Source organism: Pinus tabuliformis, chromosome 9, assembly GCF_031772625.1.
Source record: "Pinus tabuliformis cultivar Carrire ecotype Pingquan chromosome 9, CPIR1, whole genome shotgun sequence".
In the NCBI taxonomy this organism is placed as follows: Eukaryota; Viridiplantae; Streptophyta; class Pinopsida; order Pinales; family Pinaceae; genus Pinus; species Pinus tabuliformis.
In genome coordinates, this window is record NC_142307.1 from 1,979,475,983 (window position 1) to 1,979,495,011 (window position 19,029).

A 19,029-nucleotide genomic window follows, 5' to 3' on the forward strand; every position below is an offset into this window, starting at 1 on the left:
TGCGGAACCCATAGCAGGTTGAGTAGACCTGCCTTGTCTACTCCCCTGAGCCACTTCCGCAGTTCCAATGAAGTCATCCCGGTGGTTGTCTCAACAATGCAGCGCATTAGCTGCTCTGTCACCAAGTGTGGGAACTTGTCATGGTCAGCTAAGTCCTAATATTCTAGTTTCAACAGAGGAACCCGCCTCAATAGCTGTCCTTCAAATACAATTTCTTCTGGTAGCAGAGGGTTGTGCAAGGCGACCTTGCTCTCATCAATTTCCCTTAGCACCTTGGTCTTGCCCTTGTGCAGAGGGATGTACTCGGGAAACTTAGTGATAGGGTTAGAACCCTGGACTTTCACTTCCTCCATTTCTACCCCCAAGTCCTCATCATCTATCAAGATTTCCTGAATTTCTTCCTCCTTCTGTTCCAAGTTAATGGCTTTGCCCTTTTCCTGTGCGGTGGGCTTGTCCTTCGGTAGGCTTCTTCTCGGTGACGTGTGCACCGGTATCGCAGCCTGATTTCCCTTCTTATCCTTCACACTATCCTTGGTTGGATCGGATTCGGTCTAGGCATCTGTGGTGATTTGGAGACTTCATCTAGTACCTCTGAAACTTTTGGAGCAACTCCCTCTGCCTCCCTAACAACCTCTGACACAGCCGCCTCAGTTGTCACTGCTTCGGTGTCCATAGCTTCTGTGGGTGTCGACATGATACTATGCAACAACTCCTGTGTCCCCTTTGGCAACGTCTCAAATACTCAACTTTCTAGAAAAACTTCGTAGTTTTCACGATTCATGTGCGCTTGAGAGCTCAACAACTCAATTCTAAAAATGCCAAGTGTTTTTCGTTGGGCCTCCAACTGTAATTTATAGGGCCTTTTGAATTCAAATCCAACCATTGCCCCACATTCAGTTCATTAATGCCAGATTGGCGGCAGATTTCCAAGGATCTTACCCATGAAGTTTGCCTTAATTGTCTGTTGCTCGCTCCATTTGGCCACATTCCTACCATCAAATCATGAACAGTGACTTTAACGGTCACTTTTCGACTGACCTACGCAATTTCTCCCTAGGTAGCGCAGCTCCCTTCGCGTTGTCGCGAACCCTATGACATTTCCTCATCCTGCACAATCCTCCAATCGCGCAGTTCCCCAACCCGCAAAGTGTAGTTTATAGTTCCATACCTCCTTTCAGTTGCCTGGAGTTCTAAGACTATGCTACCCTCATATAGTCACTTGGTCGAATCACCGGTGTATGGCTTCAATCAGCTGCCATTCACCTATCTTGGGAAGGCATCTCCATTCAATTTAACCAACTAAACTACTCCATCGTCGGTAATCTCCTTAATGGAATAGGGCCCTAGCAAATGCATTCTAAACCTCCCTGGAAATTTATCAAACTTACTATCATATAAGAAAACCAGATCATTTACCTTAAATGTGCGCAACTTAATGTGCCAATCATGCCATGCTTTTTTGCACTGCTTTTGTACCTGTTGATGAAATCTAGCTAGAAACCTCTCTTCCTCAAGCTCAACAAATTGTGCGAGCCTCTCTTCCAGGGCTTCGTGATCCGTCATAACTGTGAGTGCCACTATGCATAGGCTAGGCATAGCGTATTCCATGGGCATCATTGCTTCAACACCATATACAAGCCTAAAGGGTGTTTGTCCAGTCAAATTTTTGCATGTCATTCGATAGGCCCATAGTACGGTGGGTATGCACGGGTCCCAATCACTTCACTAAGCATTGAAAACCTTGGTCGGCGTGTTCTCCAACACCTTATTTAATGCTTCTACCATCCGTTTAGCATGTGGGTGATAAGGCGTGCTTTTCTGGTGATATACCTGAAATTCCTCTGTCAGCATGCTGATTGTTTCATTTAAAAAGTGCGTACCACGATCACTCATCAAAATCTTTGGACACCCAAATCGTGTCAGTACATACTCAAAGAGAAACTTCACAGCGATCAAGCTTGTGCAGTCCTTCACAAGGGGCCACAATAGAGCTTAGTCATTTATCCAGCCCTGCAACGCCCATTATTTCTCTACACCAAGAGAACTTCTCAGAGCTCACAGATTTTTCAATGAATCTGCAGTATTCTTCAAAGTGTCCACCTTTACTAGCAACACCTTTTTCTCTTCTATCATATCCCTCACAAAGTGATACTAAACATCAATGTGCTTTGTCTTTGAATGATATGCAGGGTTCTTTGCCAAAAAAATTTCACTTTGGCTATCACAGTCTATCCTTATAGCTCCCTGTACTAACCCCATACTTGAACACAATCTATGCAACCAAACTGCTCCCTTGCTTGCATGAGTGGCTACCATGTATTCTGCCTTTGTAGTTGATAGTGCCACTACAGATTTTTTCTTACTCATCCAACTGACTGCACCTCCAAATAGGTTAAACACATACCCACTTGTAGATCTTCTCTGATCCAGATCTCCATCCCAGTCTGCATTAACAAAGCCATGAATATCCAACACTCTATCCAATCCTGGTCTTCCTTGGTAGCACAAACCATAATCACTAGTGCCACGCAAATACCTGAAAACTCGCTTCAGTGCTGTCTAGTGCTCCTTCCCTGGTTTTGACATAAACCTGCCCAATACTCCCACTGCATGTGTAATGTTTGGTCTAGTACATACCATTGCATACATCAAGCTACTAATTGCACTTGCATATGGAACACGGGACATGTCCTCTTCCTCTTCTTGTGTCTTGCGACACTGTTCAACAAATAACTTCACACCTACAGGAATAGGAACCTTCACCGTTTTACTGTCCTGCATATTAAACCTCTGCAGTATTGTCTCGACATACTTCCTCTGGTTTAACCAGAGCTTCCTCTTTGCCCGATATCTTTTAATTTCCATGCCCAAAATATAGTTTGCAACACCAAGATCTTTCATGTCAATTTTAGAGGACAATTGGGTCTTCAAATCTTGGATCATTTCTTTTTCATTTCCAACCAACAACATATCATCCACATACAACACCAGATAAATAACATGGTCACCAATTAATTTAAAATACACACAGTGATCTGCTTTGCTTTTGGTGAAGCCAAGTCCCCATATAAATGTATCAAATTTCTGATACCACATCCTTGGTGACTGTTTTAATCCATACATAGACTTCTTTAACTTGCATACCAGTTCTTTCTTACCCTTCACTGCAAAGCCTTTAGGTTGCTTCATGTAGATTTCCTCTTCCAAATCCCCGTGAAGAAATTCTGTCTTCACATCCATCTGTTCTACGTCAAAATCAAAAGCAGTAGCAACAGATAAAAGTAATCTAATAGAAGTTACCTTGGCAACAGTAGAAAAAATATCACCAGAATCAATTCCCGGCACCTGGGAATAACCTTTTGCTACCAACCGAGCTTTGTATTTCTCCACTTTTGCTTATGCATTTTTCTTCTTCTTGAACACCCATTTACTACCAATGGGTTTCCTTCTAGCCGACAACTCCACCAGATCCCAAGCCTCATTTTTGTGCAAATATGCCATTTCATCAACTATGGCCTCTTTCCAAAGTTTGCCATCCTCTGAAGCTACTGCGTCCTTCACAGTTCTGGGATCATCGTTAGTAATAGATAAAGCAAAATTTGAACAAAAAGCAGATGGACTATACCTTTCCAGCTGCCTTCTTTCTCGAACTGATCTTCTCACACCCGGAGTTTGTGGCTCTTCATCTTCTGATTCCTCCTGTGCTGTAGAGTCTAATTCTTCCTCCTTAAGCTCAAACTCTATCTTCTCAGGTTCCTTTGGATTGACTTCATGTTTAATGACATATTTCACCTCTCTAAACACCACATCTTGGCTGTACACAACCTTCCTTGTTACTGGGTTCCAAAGCTTATAACCCTTTAAACCATCCTTATACCCAATAACGATGCACTTTCAGATTTACTATCCAACTTGGTTCTTTTCTCCTTTGGAACATGTACATATGCATCACATCAAAATACCTTCAGATGTGAAAGAGAGGGTTTCTTACCAGTCCATACCTCTTTTGGAGTCTTATCCTCCAATGCTAATGAAGGTGATCTATTGACCAGGTAACATGCTGTCTCCACCGCCTCCGCCAGAATTCCTGTCCTAACCTAACACCACTGACCATGCTTCTTGCCCTTTCCATCAATATCTTGTTCATTATTTCTGCAACTCCATTTTGCTCAGGTGTGTATGGAGTAGTCTTCTATCCTGCTATACCACACTTATTATAGAATTCTTCAAATTCCTTGTTGCAAAACTCTCCACCGTTATCTGTCCTCAACACCTTATCTTATTCTCTGTTTGGTTTTCCACCAAAGCCTTAAATTCTTTAAACCTGTCAAAGACTTCAGATTTCTTCTTAAGGAAATATCTCCTTGTATTCCTTGAAGAGTCATCTATAAATGATACATAATACACATACTTACCCAGTGATGGAACCTTCACAGGTCCAGACACATCACTGTGCACAAATTCTAATATATGTTTCACCCTTTTACCACCAGAGGGGAAACTCACCCAATTCTGATCCTCATATACACAATTTTCACAGAAATCAAAATCCAAAGAACTATTACTCATACCTTCTACCATACCTTTACCATGAAGTATTCGAAGGCCCTTCTCTCCAATATGTCCAAGCCTTTGATGCCACAGCATGGTCTTCTCTCTAGAGACCACCAGATTTTCTGCTCCACTTTCAGGAACCATAGAACTGTTGCACCCATCAACAACAATGCTACCTTGTAGCTTGTACAGAGTTCCAATTCGAGCTCCCCACATCAATACCAGTGCTCCCTGAACCATCTTGTAGGTATCCTTCTCGAACATTGTTTTTACACCTGCATCATCGAGCTTGGTTGTAGAAATCAGATTTCTGGCTAATGCAGGAATATGCAGAACACCCGGAAGTGTTCTAACCCTTCCACCTTGCAACTTCAACTTTACCTTTCCGCGACCAACGATTCTAGCCTTCCTATGATCCCCCTAGATGACATCACCACCATCATATTTCTCATACTTGCAGAACCACTCTCTATGGGGAGTGAAGTGAAAGGATGCACCTAAGTCAATCAACCATGCCTCATGATCTACATGTGTACTTGAAGAAGCCAAGTACACATCCCCACCTTCATTTGAGGTGGTTTTCACCTCTGCAGAAGGAGCATCATCAGATCCCTTTCCTTTATCAGGAGCTTTAGATTTACAGTCCCTTTTTAGTGCCCTTCCTTTCTGCATTTCCAGCACACCACCTTTACAGGTTTTCCTGGAGATTTAGATCTCCCTCTAGATTTAGACCTCCCACTCGATGATTTATTTTTGTTTCTGCTCTTGGACCGTCCTCTTACAGAAAAGGCATCACCATTTTGGCTCTCCATATTTTTCTGCCTCATTTCCTCCGTCAGCAAGGATGAGACTATTTCATCAAACTGCAAGGTAGTTGCATTTCTACCTATTGCAATAACCAGAATATCCCACGAATATGGTAGAGAACACAACAAACTGATGCACTTATCTTCATCTGAAATTTTATTATCAACAGATAATAACTAACTTACCACAGTATTAAATGAATTCAGATGCTCTTTCACCGAGTCTCCATCTTTCATACTCAGGTTATACAACGTTTTCCGTGGGAACAATTTATTCACTAGAGATTTAGATTGGTACATAGTCCCTAACTTGTCCCACAAAGCCTTTGTCGTAGCTTCCCCTGATACATTTAGTAATACTGAATCTGAAACACATAATTGTATTGTGATATTTTCCTTCTGATCCAACTTCTTCCATTCTTCATTAGACACTCTCGTTGGTTTAGTACTTGGATCTACCTCAATCCACTAATATTTATCCACCAATAGATCCTCCATATTGAGATTCCATAACTCCAAACTCTGACCATTAAATTTCTTGATCTCTATCTTTCCACTGCTCGCCATCTTCTTTCACCACCAGAATCGATCTTGTAGATCTCCCACTGAACAGGGTCTACGACAGGCCCGAGCAAAACCCCTCAACAACAAAGGCGTCCCCTTGAATCCAAAGCAACTCTGATACCAAATGTAGGTTTTAACCCTGTATAGAAATTACTTTCATACAAATTCTAAAACTCAGAAGATAAACAATGCGAGATTCTAAAACACATATACACAGAGATTTTCCCCTCGATCCCAAAACCGGGACTACCATCTTGATTTTTCATTATGTTCATTTCAATGTTACAATACATATTTATACATGGCGAAGCATCCAATACCATGGACCAAAAATCATCGCATCCAAAACCATGTGTGAAAAGTATGCACAAAACCATAGGTAGGTCCGCCCAACTTAATATAGGGTCCCAAAAACAAAAATTTTCGGGGCACTGGCCCAGACCCCATAGAGGGGGGTTACCTGCACCCCTCAAACCCCCTGTGACCCCCTTGCTATGCAATCGACACAATGAAGGGGGGCTCCGCCCCCCCTCTAACCCCCTAGTTAATTACGTGGGCTATTCGTGGAAAGAATATAACACAACCCAACAATAGAGAAACAAGATTTTTGAGATTTTTCTCTTAGAGAATGCCCAATTACCTAAGAAACCCCCCCGTACTCATCCTCTATGTTCCCCAAGATGACTAAATGGTAATTTCCATTATTTCATGTATACTTGGCTATCAATCTGATCAGTGGGTTGATGAGGCTATTGTTGGTTTCCTATCATTCTTTACAAATGGAGAGAAACCCCCTTATTTTCAATTACAGTGAGTTCATTGTAGAGTCAATTCATGACCATCTCCTCAAGTTCTCTACTAAGGGGACTTTTAAGTATTCTTCAATGTTGGTTTATTTATTTCTTTACCATCAAACAAATAGTTTTTCATTCCCATTGCATAAATTAGATGATCATAGTAATCCATAGCCTATAATCCTTTGGACCTTCCTGGTGAGGAAAAATTCCACCGAATACACTTTCTCTGATTATGTTGATCAATTCCTACATATAGTTGTCAACTTACTAAATAGTGATGTAGAGCCTAGTATAGGACCAGAAATACAAATAATTTTGCATCTCTGTGAGCAAACTAAAACAAGGGATTGGTATTTATACCAAAACTATACATAAATATGAGTTTATGGGTGCAAGTTTCCACCCTATAGGCTTCCTAATTTTTTTCCCATGAGAATATTCTCATTGGAATATATCAGGCAGATGGTACATATGGATGATTTACATTTTGTTGCAGCAAAGAAGAAGTCCCGGTTCAAGATCAAGGCATAGGTGGGACCATTTATTTATAACATTGGGGTAGTAGGTAAAGAGGTGGATTCATTCCTTAAAAAAATGAATTTCAAATTGAGCTTTACTTGGTCATATGAACCTTTTGGAATAATCGCAAAGTTGAGAGTGGAATAAAAAACCACTCCCTACACTCGCACTCCAAGACCATAGATAGAGAAGTTCATGAATCAAAGTCAATGGGAGGAGAACACACTACAGGAGGCAGAAGAATAGGTCATATCTACAACAACCTCACAGACTCTAGTACCTCAAGAGAAAAAAGACAAGAGACCAAGGGAGGAGGTTTCCCCTTCAGTGATAGATATTAGAGTCAAAGAATTTCTGATATACAAAAAGAAGCACAAGACTAGTTCTCAACCAGTTTTTCAGCAGGAGGATGAGGGGTAGGCCACCATAGTCCTGACAGGCCATCATGCTTCTATAAGAGGAGAATATATCTTCATAGGATCTCTGGCTTCCTCAACTTCCAAAGATCCCATAGATACAGCTCAGACATCAAAATTGGTTCAAGACCAGGATGAACCTAATATCTTTATAAAATATAGAGAAATTAAGAAGAAGAATGAGTAGCTCAAGGCCTCCACATACACCCAATTCTGGAAGAAAACAACCTCTTCACAACACAGGCTTCTTTCAACCTTTGATACAGAAAAGGGGAAAATGAAAATTGCATTTCTTCAAGCACAGATTCCATTTCTGAAGACTCCAGTTGATTACAAGAAATTTGTTTTATCCTTTGTTGCTGGGTAGATTCATCCCATTGACCAAATAGAACTGCATAAAAAAACTACATAAATATTGTACTCTACCTTGACCAACACTTCCATGATAGCTTCCAATTTGCAGGCCTCACTCAAAAACATATAGTCACAATTAAAACTTGAAAATATTTCATCTTTGGCTAAGCACACTAGGATTAAATCATTGGACCTGGTATTTAAACTCGGCTATGACCCCAAAGATGTAAAAGTAGCATAAGATTTTGTAAGGAGGAAAAATGCAAACATAGCAGCATTGAGGAAACAACTCAAACTTCCCTCCACTAAGGATCCCCAAGCTAAGGAAGTTGGGGAGCTTGAGAAGGAAAAGGAGAACATGTTCAAGATAATAATTGAACAAAGCAACTAGATTAAGGATATGGAAGTGGATATGGAAAAACTACTCAAGGAAAAGGAGTAGTCATCATAGCTAGCTATAGTGCCTATAATAGCAGTCCCTATTTCAATATCAACAATAGAAAGAGCATCTACACTGACCGCAACACCATCACAGAGTACATATTCTCAAAATGAGTTAGTTAAAGCCATGGAAAACCTATCCTTTCAAGCGTAGGAAATTGAAAAGTTAAAGGCTTAACTCAAAACTCTGCAGGATCAAAAACTACAGATAGAAAATTATTATGTAGCAAAGTTGCAGAAAACTCTCAAGCTCACTGTAAAGATTGAATAGTTAGAAAGTGATTCAGCCATGGCCCACAGTTTGGCATAGGCAAAGGAGACCATATGGATAGAGATTAATGAGGCCATCAATGAAATATGTCCCTCAATTCAAATTATATTTGAACAACAAGAGTTTATTAGGTTATCAAAAGAAGCAGTTGTAGAGATAAAGGAAAATTTGGGACAAAAACCTGGAGAAGCTACAACACTGACAAGGATCTTAAATTCAAAAACCAAGGAGGATTTGGAAGAATTTGGTGACGCAGATAAAACATAAACAATTTTAGAGGTGATAAGGGTCATGACTAAGAGGAACCTAATGCTACAATTAGAAAACAAATGTCACAACTTTGAGTCTAGTGACCAAAAATTTCATAGGTAGTTTAATGTACTTAATCTAAAAGAACTACATGTACTGATACAAAATGGAGACCAACTGATCAGTTTAAAGGACTACTACCATAAGCTATACACTATTGCCCTAGATAAATCAAAGTTTGCGGGAATTAAAGGAAGCATCACAGAGAATTCTTTTCTGGAGGCTATAAAGTTCGACCCATTCATCAATCACGAGATCAAGCACATGTTTCTCACCAAGCCTACTTTTCAAAAGTTTATTGAGGTAGATGAGACTTATAGGAATTTAATAAAGTTTTCTATCCCAAGTGAAGAGCGTTTGGATAAGTTATGTGAACTTCTAGAGTAAAACAGTTTCACCTACAATAGCAAGACAATAGGACAGCACTTCTTCAGGCCCAGACCTAAACAATAACCCTCGAGGATAGTGCCAGCAGCCATAGCAGTTTCATATCTCCTATAATTCTGTTCTATTTTTGTAAAAAATCTTTGAGATATTTTGTAATAAATCTTGATATTTTATGTTAAGATATTTAGATATAATTTGTATAAATTCTTCAGAATTCGAAGTATTGATGTTTGGATTCATACTGAGAAAGACTACCATTCATTATAAAGTTTTTTACTGAGCTCAAGTGGCCATTTACATTAATACAAGAAATTTGTTAAGAGATTCATGTGTCATAGCTGTGTGGTGAAGTTCTTACCGCAATATTGCCTTTTCTATGTTTTCATATATCTTTCATTTCTTTATTTCTTTTAAGAAGATTAAGTACAAAATTTGTTTCGACACACTCTATTCTAGTTTAAAGAAATAATCAATTTTCTCCACTGAAGTTTAAATATAGAATTTAGGTAACAATGCTCTATATTTAAAATGATTCTTAATCTTTTCTTCCTTCTCCATTTCATAAACTACAAAGATCCAGCAGCATGCCTATCTTGCCCTATTACACTTAAGCTTGATATTTCTGCAAATTGATCACTCTAAGCCCCTTTGACTCCATTGCCCAATGGATTTCCTTGTTGTTCCAACCAAACCCATTTTAAAAACCAAACCTTGAACTTTCACATCTAGCCTAAAATCCTACAAAGCAAACAAAGCTAAATCTGACAGAGAGATCCCTCTCTGAGTTTAGAAGGGCTAGCTTCTAAACTTAAAAGTGGTTTTGTGGTTACCTTTGCAATTTCTTTTACAGCCTTAAGAAATTACGAAGTGATAACATCCTGGCGACCATACTGGGGAATTCGAAAAAATCTGATTTGTATTAAATTTCCCTAGTAAGTGTGTGTTTCAGTACTTAAAGCTATTTCTAGGTTTTGTGGCTTAGAAATAGATTTTGATTTAAGTTTGAATTCCATTTCAAAAGTTGTATGTATCTTATTTGTGACTTAATAGTATATTTTTCTCCTAAAAGAGTTTATACTAGAGTTAATCAAGATCCACATCCACTGGAATGTGGAGGATTCGAAACAGTGGTAAATGCTCTAGTTCTGAAGCTTTTCCAAATCCTACAAATAAACCCTAGACGCATCGCTCCATGACCACCCTCGGGGGGGGATCGACCCCCCCAGCCTTCAACCCCTTTGTATTCGACAGCTTCCCTTCTGTGCCCGCCGTTACCCCATCAGGCTCCTGATCCAGGGACAAAGGTAAAGCTCCGGCAGCAAACTACACTCCAAAGGCCAATGGATCTTTGGCCAAGGGGAGCGTCCCCAACCAAAACTGGAAAACAAGCCCGTCCCCTTGCAAACTGCTATCAGAGGAAACACCATCATTAATCATCGAAGACCCCTAGATCGAAGAATACAGAAATCACATGTGTAAACATGCCCTAATTTGTCATTTCATGGGAGTGCGACTTAATGAAAAAGCTCTCTGCTGGTGGATAAACTACAAATGGAAGCCCAAAGGGAACTATGAACTTCAGTTGGGGGCAAGAATTTTTTTCACGGTCATCTTCACTCACAGGGATGACAAAGATCACACTTTTGAAGGAGGCCCATACTTCTACAACTTGGCAGGACTCTACATGACGTACTGGAGGTCCAAATTTGCTCCAAAACAGGGAGATTTCAAAAAAGTTCCAATTTGGCTTAGACTCTACTCCTTGCCTATGGATTATTGGAATAAGCGTATCCTGGAAGCCATTAGGAATAAGCTGGGAGTCTTCGTCAAAACTTCAGATCTCACATCTCAAGGTAAATACACTGCCTATGCTAGAATCTGTGTTTACATGGATGTCTCAGGACCCCTCCCGGGTCATATTGATCTGATCTACAAAGGAATTCATTGGAAGCAGTCCATCGACTATGAAAACATCCCCTTCAGATGCTGGAAATGCCGACAGCATGGATATCTTAGTCATGGGTTCCCCCTGAATCAACCCCCACCTCAACCCTAAGCGGACAAGGTGGATAGCCCGCCCCCAGATTTCATCCCTGTTTCCAGGAAAAACAAAAGGCAAAAAGGCAAAAATCCTCTGAAACACTCCTCCAACCTGACCCCCACCCAGTCGAATAGCTTTGAAGTACTGGGAAACCTTGATCCAAACGAGAACCCTCTGGAATCCCCTGCCCCCCCGGCTCAAGATCCACCCAAGTAGATTCAATCATGAATCCCTTCAATCATCTCTATCCTAGACCTTGACCCACCCCAAGCCGAGACACAGCTTCAAAACCCATAGCCCAACCCCAGTCACATCGATACAAGCCATGTCCCATTGCATGCCCCTCCCTGCATAGAAACTCATCCAGACCGGCCACCCTCAACTACTCCTACCAATCCCCTGGAAGAGATCCTAGGTGACCTAGATCTCCATGAGGTCAACGAGCAATGGTCCAAACAGGGAGTGAATGCCATTCCCCAGGAACACTTGGAGAAAATCGAAATGGCATACCTGCAGTTAGAATATCTCAACCAGAATGCAGCCAAAAAGCAATGGGGAAACAACAACCAAACAGGCATCCAAGCCAACCTAGATCTAGACCAATACAAGCCGAAAGGTCCAGGAAGAAAAAGGGGGAGAAAATCGACAAAACAACAAATACAAGAACTCGGAAGGCGCCTAATCAATGAAGGAAAAATTAGGGCTCTGGTCCTATCCACACCGAAAGTTACTCAATGAAGATTACAACCTAGAATATCAGAGGGCTAAATGGCACCTCCAAAAGATGAATCCTCAAAAACCATCTTTTCACGCAATCTCCAGACCTTGTCTTACTACAAGAATCCAAATGCTCCTCCAACGGCATAGAGACGCTTAAGAAACTCTTTGCAAAAGGCTATCATTGCATAAGCACAGAAGCCATTGGGCAAGCAGGAGGGCTTCTAATGTTTTGGAACAAAAACAAGTTTTTCATGCAGAATGCTCTGTCCACTAAGCATTCGCTATCAGTCATCTTCAACATGCCAGACTCAAAGCACATGATATGCATTACCAATGTGTATGGACCTCAGCAAATCCAGGAGAATTTCGAGATGCTGGAAGACTTGGATGAGATCTGACAACACCATGGAGCCAACCACTGGATCCTAGGTGGTGATTTCAACATGATCACCACCCTAGCAGAGAAGAAAGGAGGCTTAAGAAGACTGGATAAAGATGCGGAAGCTTTCAATACCTTCATAGCTGCATCTAAACTCATTGATTTTCCTACAGTCAATGGTCTATACACTTGGAACAATAAGAAAGGGGGAAATAGGCAAGTTGCCTTGAGGCTTGACAGGTTCCTCATTTCGGAATCCATCATGCTCCAAAATCTAGACATGGAAGCCAACATTCTGCCTATTGGGGGATCAGATCACTGGCCAGTGCAGATGCACTTCACCAATATGGACAAGCCTCAAAACAGGCCTTTCAAGTTTGAAGGCTTCTGGATAGATCATCCAACCTTCATGCAAAATATACAGAGCTAGTGGACTCAAACCACTGTAGAGAGCGATAACATCATGTACATCTTCCAGCAAAAGCTCAAGATCATCAAGGCCAATCTCAAATGCTGGAACAAGAACACTTTTGGTAACATTTTTCAAGCCAAAAAAGAGCTCGAGGAAAAAATGGCAGGCCTCCAACAAACAATGATCAAGGATGGGCCTAATGAGGAATGGTTAGCTCAGGAATCAAACCTTCAAAAGCAATGGGAAGAAAGGCTAAGACAAGAAGAGCTGCTCTGGAAACAAAAATCAAGGGTGCAGTGGTTAAAACATGGGGAACGCAACACAAGCTTCTTCCATAAATCAACCATTCAGCATAGAGCCAACAACCATATTCTATCCCTTACAAAGGTTGATGGTGCTAAGGTCTTTACTAGAGAGCAAATAGGATCTGAACTAAACTCATACTTCAGGTCACTTCTCATTGAGCCTAATCATGATAGAACCCAAGCTATCAACAAAGTCATTGGTGCTATTCCCCCCTTAGTTACAGAGAAGCAAAACTCCCTTCTCTTAAGAGAGTCCACTGAGCAGGAAATTGAAGAAGTCGTCTTCACCATGGCCACTGACAAATCCCCTAGACCAGACGGCTTTACAATTGAATTCTTCAAAGCTTGCTGGCACATTATCAAAGACGACCTCTTCAATCTGATTAAGAGCTTTCACAGAACCAAGCGAGTGCTACCGGTCATCAATGCCACCTTCCTCACCCTAATTCCAAAATCTGATCATGTTGACTCCCCCGAAAAATTCAGACCCATAGCCCTTTGCAATGTCATTTATAAAATCCTCTCAAAATTGATGGCCAACAGACTCAAACCTATCCTTCCCTCAATCATATCTCAAGAACAGTCAGGACATGTTGAAGGTAGACAGATAACCGACAACATCATTCTCAACCAGAAAATGTTGCATTCTATCAAAACACAAAGGATTCCTGGTATGCTCATTCCGCTTGACCTCTCCAAGGCGTTTGACAAAATTAGCTGGACATACATCAAAGCAATCCTCCACGATTTCAGCTTTAGTCAGATTTGGATAAACTGGATAATGGAAATGGTCTCAGGAGCATTCTTTTCAATCATGCTGAACAGAGGCCCCCTACAATCATTCCTCCCGTCTAGAGGTATAAGGCAAGGAGATCCCTTGTCGCCTTTTCTCTTTGTCATCATGGCAGAGGGCCTCGGAAGATCTCTATCCCAAGCATTCTAAACGAATCAGCTCAAAGGCATCAAAGCTACGCATCAAGGCCCCACAGTAGTGCATAAGCAATTTGTAGATGACACAATGCTCATGGGAACCCCCACAATAAAGGAAGCTTGAACCTTCAGCAAGGTGTTGAGAACATTCACGGACGCCTCAGGTATGGAGATCAATCTAACAAAATCCAAATTGTTTTTCTTCAACACTTCTATTCCTGTGCAGAGAAATCTCAGAAAAATTCTCAAAATTCAGAGGAACTCCCTTCCAACCAAATACCTTGGCATCCCACTTTCAGAATATGCCCCCAAAGCTACAAATTTGGAAGATCTCCTCAACAAAATGAAGGCTAGATTAAGAATTTGGACTCACAGAGCCCTAAACATGGCCAACAGACTGGTGCTGGTCAAATCAGTTCTTCAAACAATGCCAGCCTATATGCTCTTGGCCCTAGCGACACCTAAAATAGTGTATAAATCCATTCGGAACATCCGGCGGTCCTTCCTCTGAAATGGAGATTATAAGAAGCGCAAATGGGCCCTCCTCAAGTGGATAGACATATGTAAACCAAAACTGGTAGGAGGACTAGGCTTAAGAGATCCTGAAATCCTAAGCAAGGCTGTAGCAGCGAAAATCTGGTGGAGATGGGTGGAAAATCCTAATTCCCTATGGGGCACCTTGTGGAAAGCAAAGTATACAAATCAAGTCTAGGACAAAGACCTCATTAGGCTCACTGGTAACACTCAAGGATCCCCCCTCTGGAATAAAGTATGGGAGAATCGACATATTATTCAGAAGCACAGCTTTTGGGAAGTGCACCAAGGCAACACTGCCCTCTTCTGGGATTATGCCTGGTAGCAACTCCCTCCCCTGGACCACCCATATTGGACTACTCTTAAAAATGACATGTAAGAGGCAGGGTTGAGAAAGGTAGCAGACTACTGGCAACCCTGAACATTGGTCACCACATGGCAAAAATGGCTAACCAAAGAGCAATGGCTAACTCAAGACCACAATGGGAATATAGAACCTCTCTTACAACAACTAGACCAGTGCGGAATCCTTACCTCGACTAGAGAAGACATCCTGCGATGGGGAAATAATCCTAAAGGAACTTTCAATCTAAAAGAGGCCTACAAAATCATAGCTGCTTCACCTGACTGGCAACTGGACCCCAAATGGCACGCTCTTTGGAGCAGAGGAACTTGGCCCAAAATAACCCTGTTCTCTTGGCTGGTCCTGCATAATAGAGCGCTTACTTGGGACAATTTACAGAGACAGGGTTTCATCAGGCCCTCTCGATGCACCCTCTGTGAGAATGATCAGGAAACACTCAATCACATTCTCAACACATGCCCCACTGCTTGCGCTCTATGGGATGATATGGCCTTTGTATTTAGACAATCTGACAGAAACAGAAACTCGATCTGCCTTACCCTGAGTAATTGGCGATCCTCCATATCCCCCAATAATCTGGTCAATAGGGCATGGAACCTCATTGCGGGAGCCATTGCATGGATCATATGGAAAGAGCGAAATGCTCAAATCTTCAAGAACTTGGCGATGACACTGGATAGGCTAATAGGAAAAACACAGCAACTAATCACAGAATCGATCCATGCCATGGACATAATGTCGCAAGAGGGGAAAACGTCTCTGAATGACCAAAGGATAGTCTAGATCCTCAATCTCAAAGCTCAGACCACTCCCACAGGCTGGAACCAAGCCACCGCTGCAATGAAGCAGGAGAAATGGGGTACACCTCCATTTCCATCATTCAAACTGAACTTTGACGGGGCGTCAAAGCAAAACCCAGGAAAAGCTGGGTACGGTGGAGCAATCAAGGATCACACCGGGAACATCCATCTTATCTACCATGGATATCTAGGTACAAATACCGACAATGTTGCAGAGCTGATCGCTCTCATTAAAGGCATCACCCTGGCTGACCGCTACAAATTTCTACCTCTGGTGGTGGAAGGAGATTTAGAGATTATCATCAAGATGATGATAAAACTCCAAAACAGCACTCAAGTGGACAAGCTAACACCCAGTTGGAGGCTCTCGACAATCTTGAAGGATCTGCAGGGCCATCTCAGCAACATTCAAGGTGTCACCTTTCAAGTGGTCCGAAGAACAACAAATAAGTTGGCTGATGCCATAGCCAATGTCGGCGTTCAATCCAATCTTGAAGATTATCACATCCTTTGGCAAGACTTGGAGGAGGGGGAACTCAGAGTGAAATGCAACACCATAAACAATGCAGACCATCAAGCATAACGGATGCCGAGCTCCCTTGATTCTTCTATATATGCATCTACTGATAATTCTACAAGCTGTAAACGATCCACTCAAAAAAAAAAAAGGAGCAGAGACTAGACCAGCTCAGCTGTACAAAGGCAGACACAGGGAGGTCCCATCGACTACCACTATGCATCATGTATTTTACTGTATCTTATTAATATAAAGTCCTGCTGAACCTTTACAAAAAAAAAAGATCCACATCCACCGAAAATTGTAGATAATCCAAAAAAAACCTTAGAAAGAAAAGTTTAGCTGAGAGTTAGGCAAGTAATAATCCTCTCCTTAGGGTTAATTCTTTACCTGAAGCCTTTGAAATAGTAGAATACATAGAATTTGATTTAGCATTTGAACACGGTCTCTTCCAAGCTAAATCTAATAGTTTTGTAGCTGAAATTGTTTTTTATGAAAACATCCTAAAACCCTACATTTCAAATCATAAAATTGTGAAATTAGACTCTGATGATGATGTCATCAAACAATTTAACAAACTTGAAGTGTTGTTTTCTAAATTAGATCAAGTTGTACAAAAATCTCCCTAAATCCTCACATTCTTCTTCTATTGCTTCACCCCCAACTCCTCGATTAATTCCACTTAGTTTTTCTATTCCATTTGAAATTCCAATTGTTCGTACTACTCCTTTACGGATTCATATTTCACCTTCAACCACTACGACTTCTACAACATAACAAAGTGTAATTACACCCCCTTTCATACCTTTCATACCCATACCTATTGTAAGCCCATCTACATCTCACTCACCAATCATGGCAGCTCAATATGTTCCCTTAGTCCTACCTTCACAACTCAATGCAATGCCTCAATATTACCAGAGTAGGATTCCTCAATTTGATAGCACTGGGCCCATAAGTTCTCAGAAACATATTGATAAAATGAATGACTACTTAGACTTCCAAGAAATAGATGATGCTGATGTGAAAATGAGATTGTTTTCCCAAAGTCTCACTAGTGAGGTTAAAAAATGGTTTAAAGGGTTAACAACCAACTCTATCTCGGACCTTGCTCAATTTCATGACACCTTCCTTAGAAGATGGGAAGTGAAAAAGAACCCTCTACAAATTTTAGCAGAGTATGAAAGTACCAAAAGAGCCCCATGTGAATCAGTCAAAGACTTTTGTATCGGATTTAACAATGTCTACAACTCTGATGGTCTACAACTCTATTTCTAAAACAATACAACTACCTCAGGGGCTAGCCTTGATTAAATTCCCATATGGTTTTTTACTTGATATGTCTTTCCAATTAAGAGAAAGAAACCCTACAACCCTTGAGGAAATGCATAGAAATGCAGTTAGTGCTGAATCCAATCTGTTAGCAAAGAGAGCTAGAATGAAAGTTGAAAGGATAGTTACTATAAAAGAGGAACATGCCTCTTGTTCCTCTAATGTCAAGTTGGACACTTTAGTAAGAACAATAGAGAAAATGATGGAGAGAATTTCTATGGTTCATAGAACCCCTCCAAGGGAAAACCAAGGTGGTTCAGAAATTAGAAATCCAAATTTTAGAAAAAACCAGCCTCGGATTAAACAAAGAGAGTAGAGTGACCAAAATGATTAGCAACAAATTAGATCTGCATTTCAACAAAACTATGCAGATGAGGAAGCCGACATACTTGAATATCCTGAGGAAAATCAAATAAATTTGTTTGAGGAAGACGAAGTTGACCAAATTTTCCTGACTAAGGAAGAGCAAGACATTTTCCTACTCTCACAACCAGAAACCATTCCATTAGACTCTGAATACTACAAACAAGGATATCAGAATGCAATTATGGAAGTGCATAGACAATATAACTTGAGGAGTAAAAAGACTCCTGACACTTCTCCTAAAAGGACTCCTAACACTCCTCCCAAAATGAAACCCCTTCTACTAGTCAAGATAAAGATGATTCTCAGAAGGAAACTTCTAAGAAACAGGATGCAACTGCTAAAGAAATAGAAAAACCTCCTACATCTTTTAGCATTGAAAATGAACTGGCTAAAGTAAAAATTTATATTCCTCTCACTGAATTAATCAATAAAAATGCATATAGATCACAAGTCATAAAAGCCTTGAAGATAGGGGAAGGGACTGACAGTCAATTTGGTTGATGACCGACTTGAGTTATTGTTTGGGCCTGAGGTTGAAGGAAAATCTCAGGATGGCAGTGTACCCCCTTTCTACATTAGCTTGAACATTCATGATATAATTCTACACAATGTTATTCTTGATTCTGGAGCCTCACATAATCTAATGCCTAGAGATATTATGGAGAAACTAGGCTTTGACATAACCAGGCCTTACAATGATTTATATTGATTTGATTCAAGTAAAGTCAGCTTCTTACGATTAATCAAAGATTTATGTGTTACTCTAGTCCAAATACCAGCAAAGTGCTTAGTAATGGACATTGTAGTAGATGACATACCTACTAAGTATGGAATGTTGGTCTCTAGATCCTGGGGAGAAAAATTACAAGGCACTTTACAAATGGATATGACTTATGCTACCATTCCAGTGT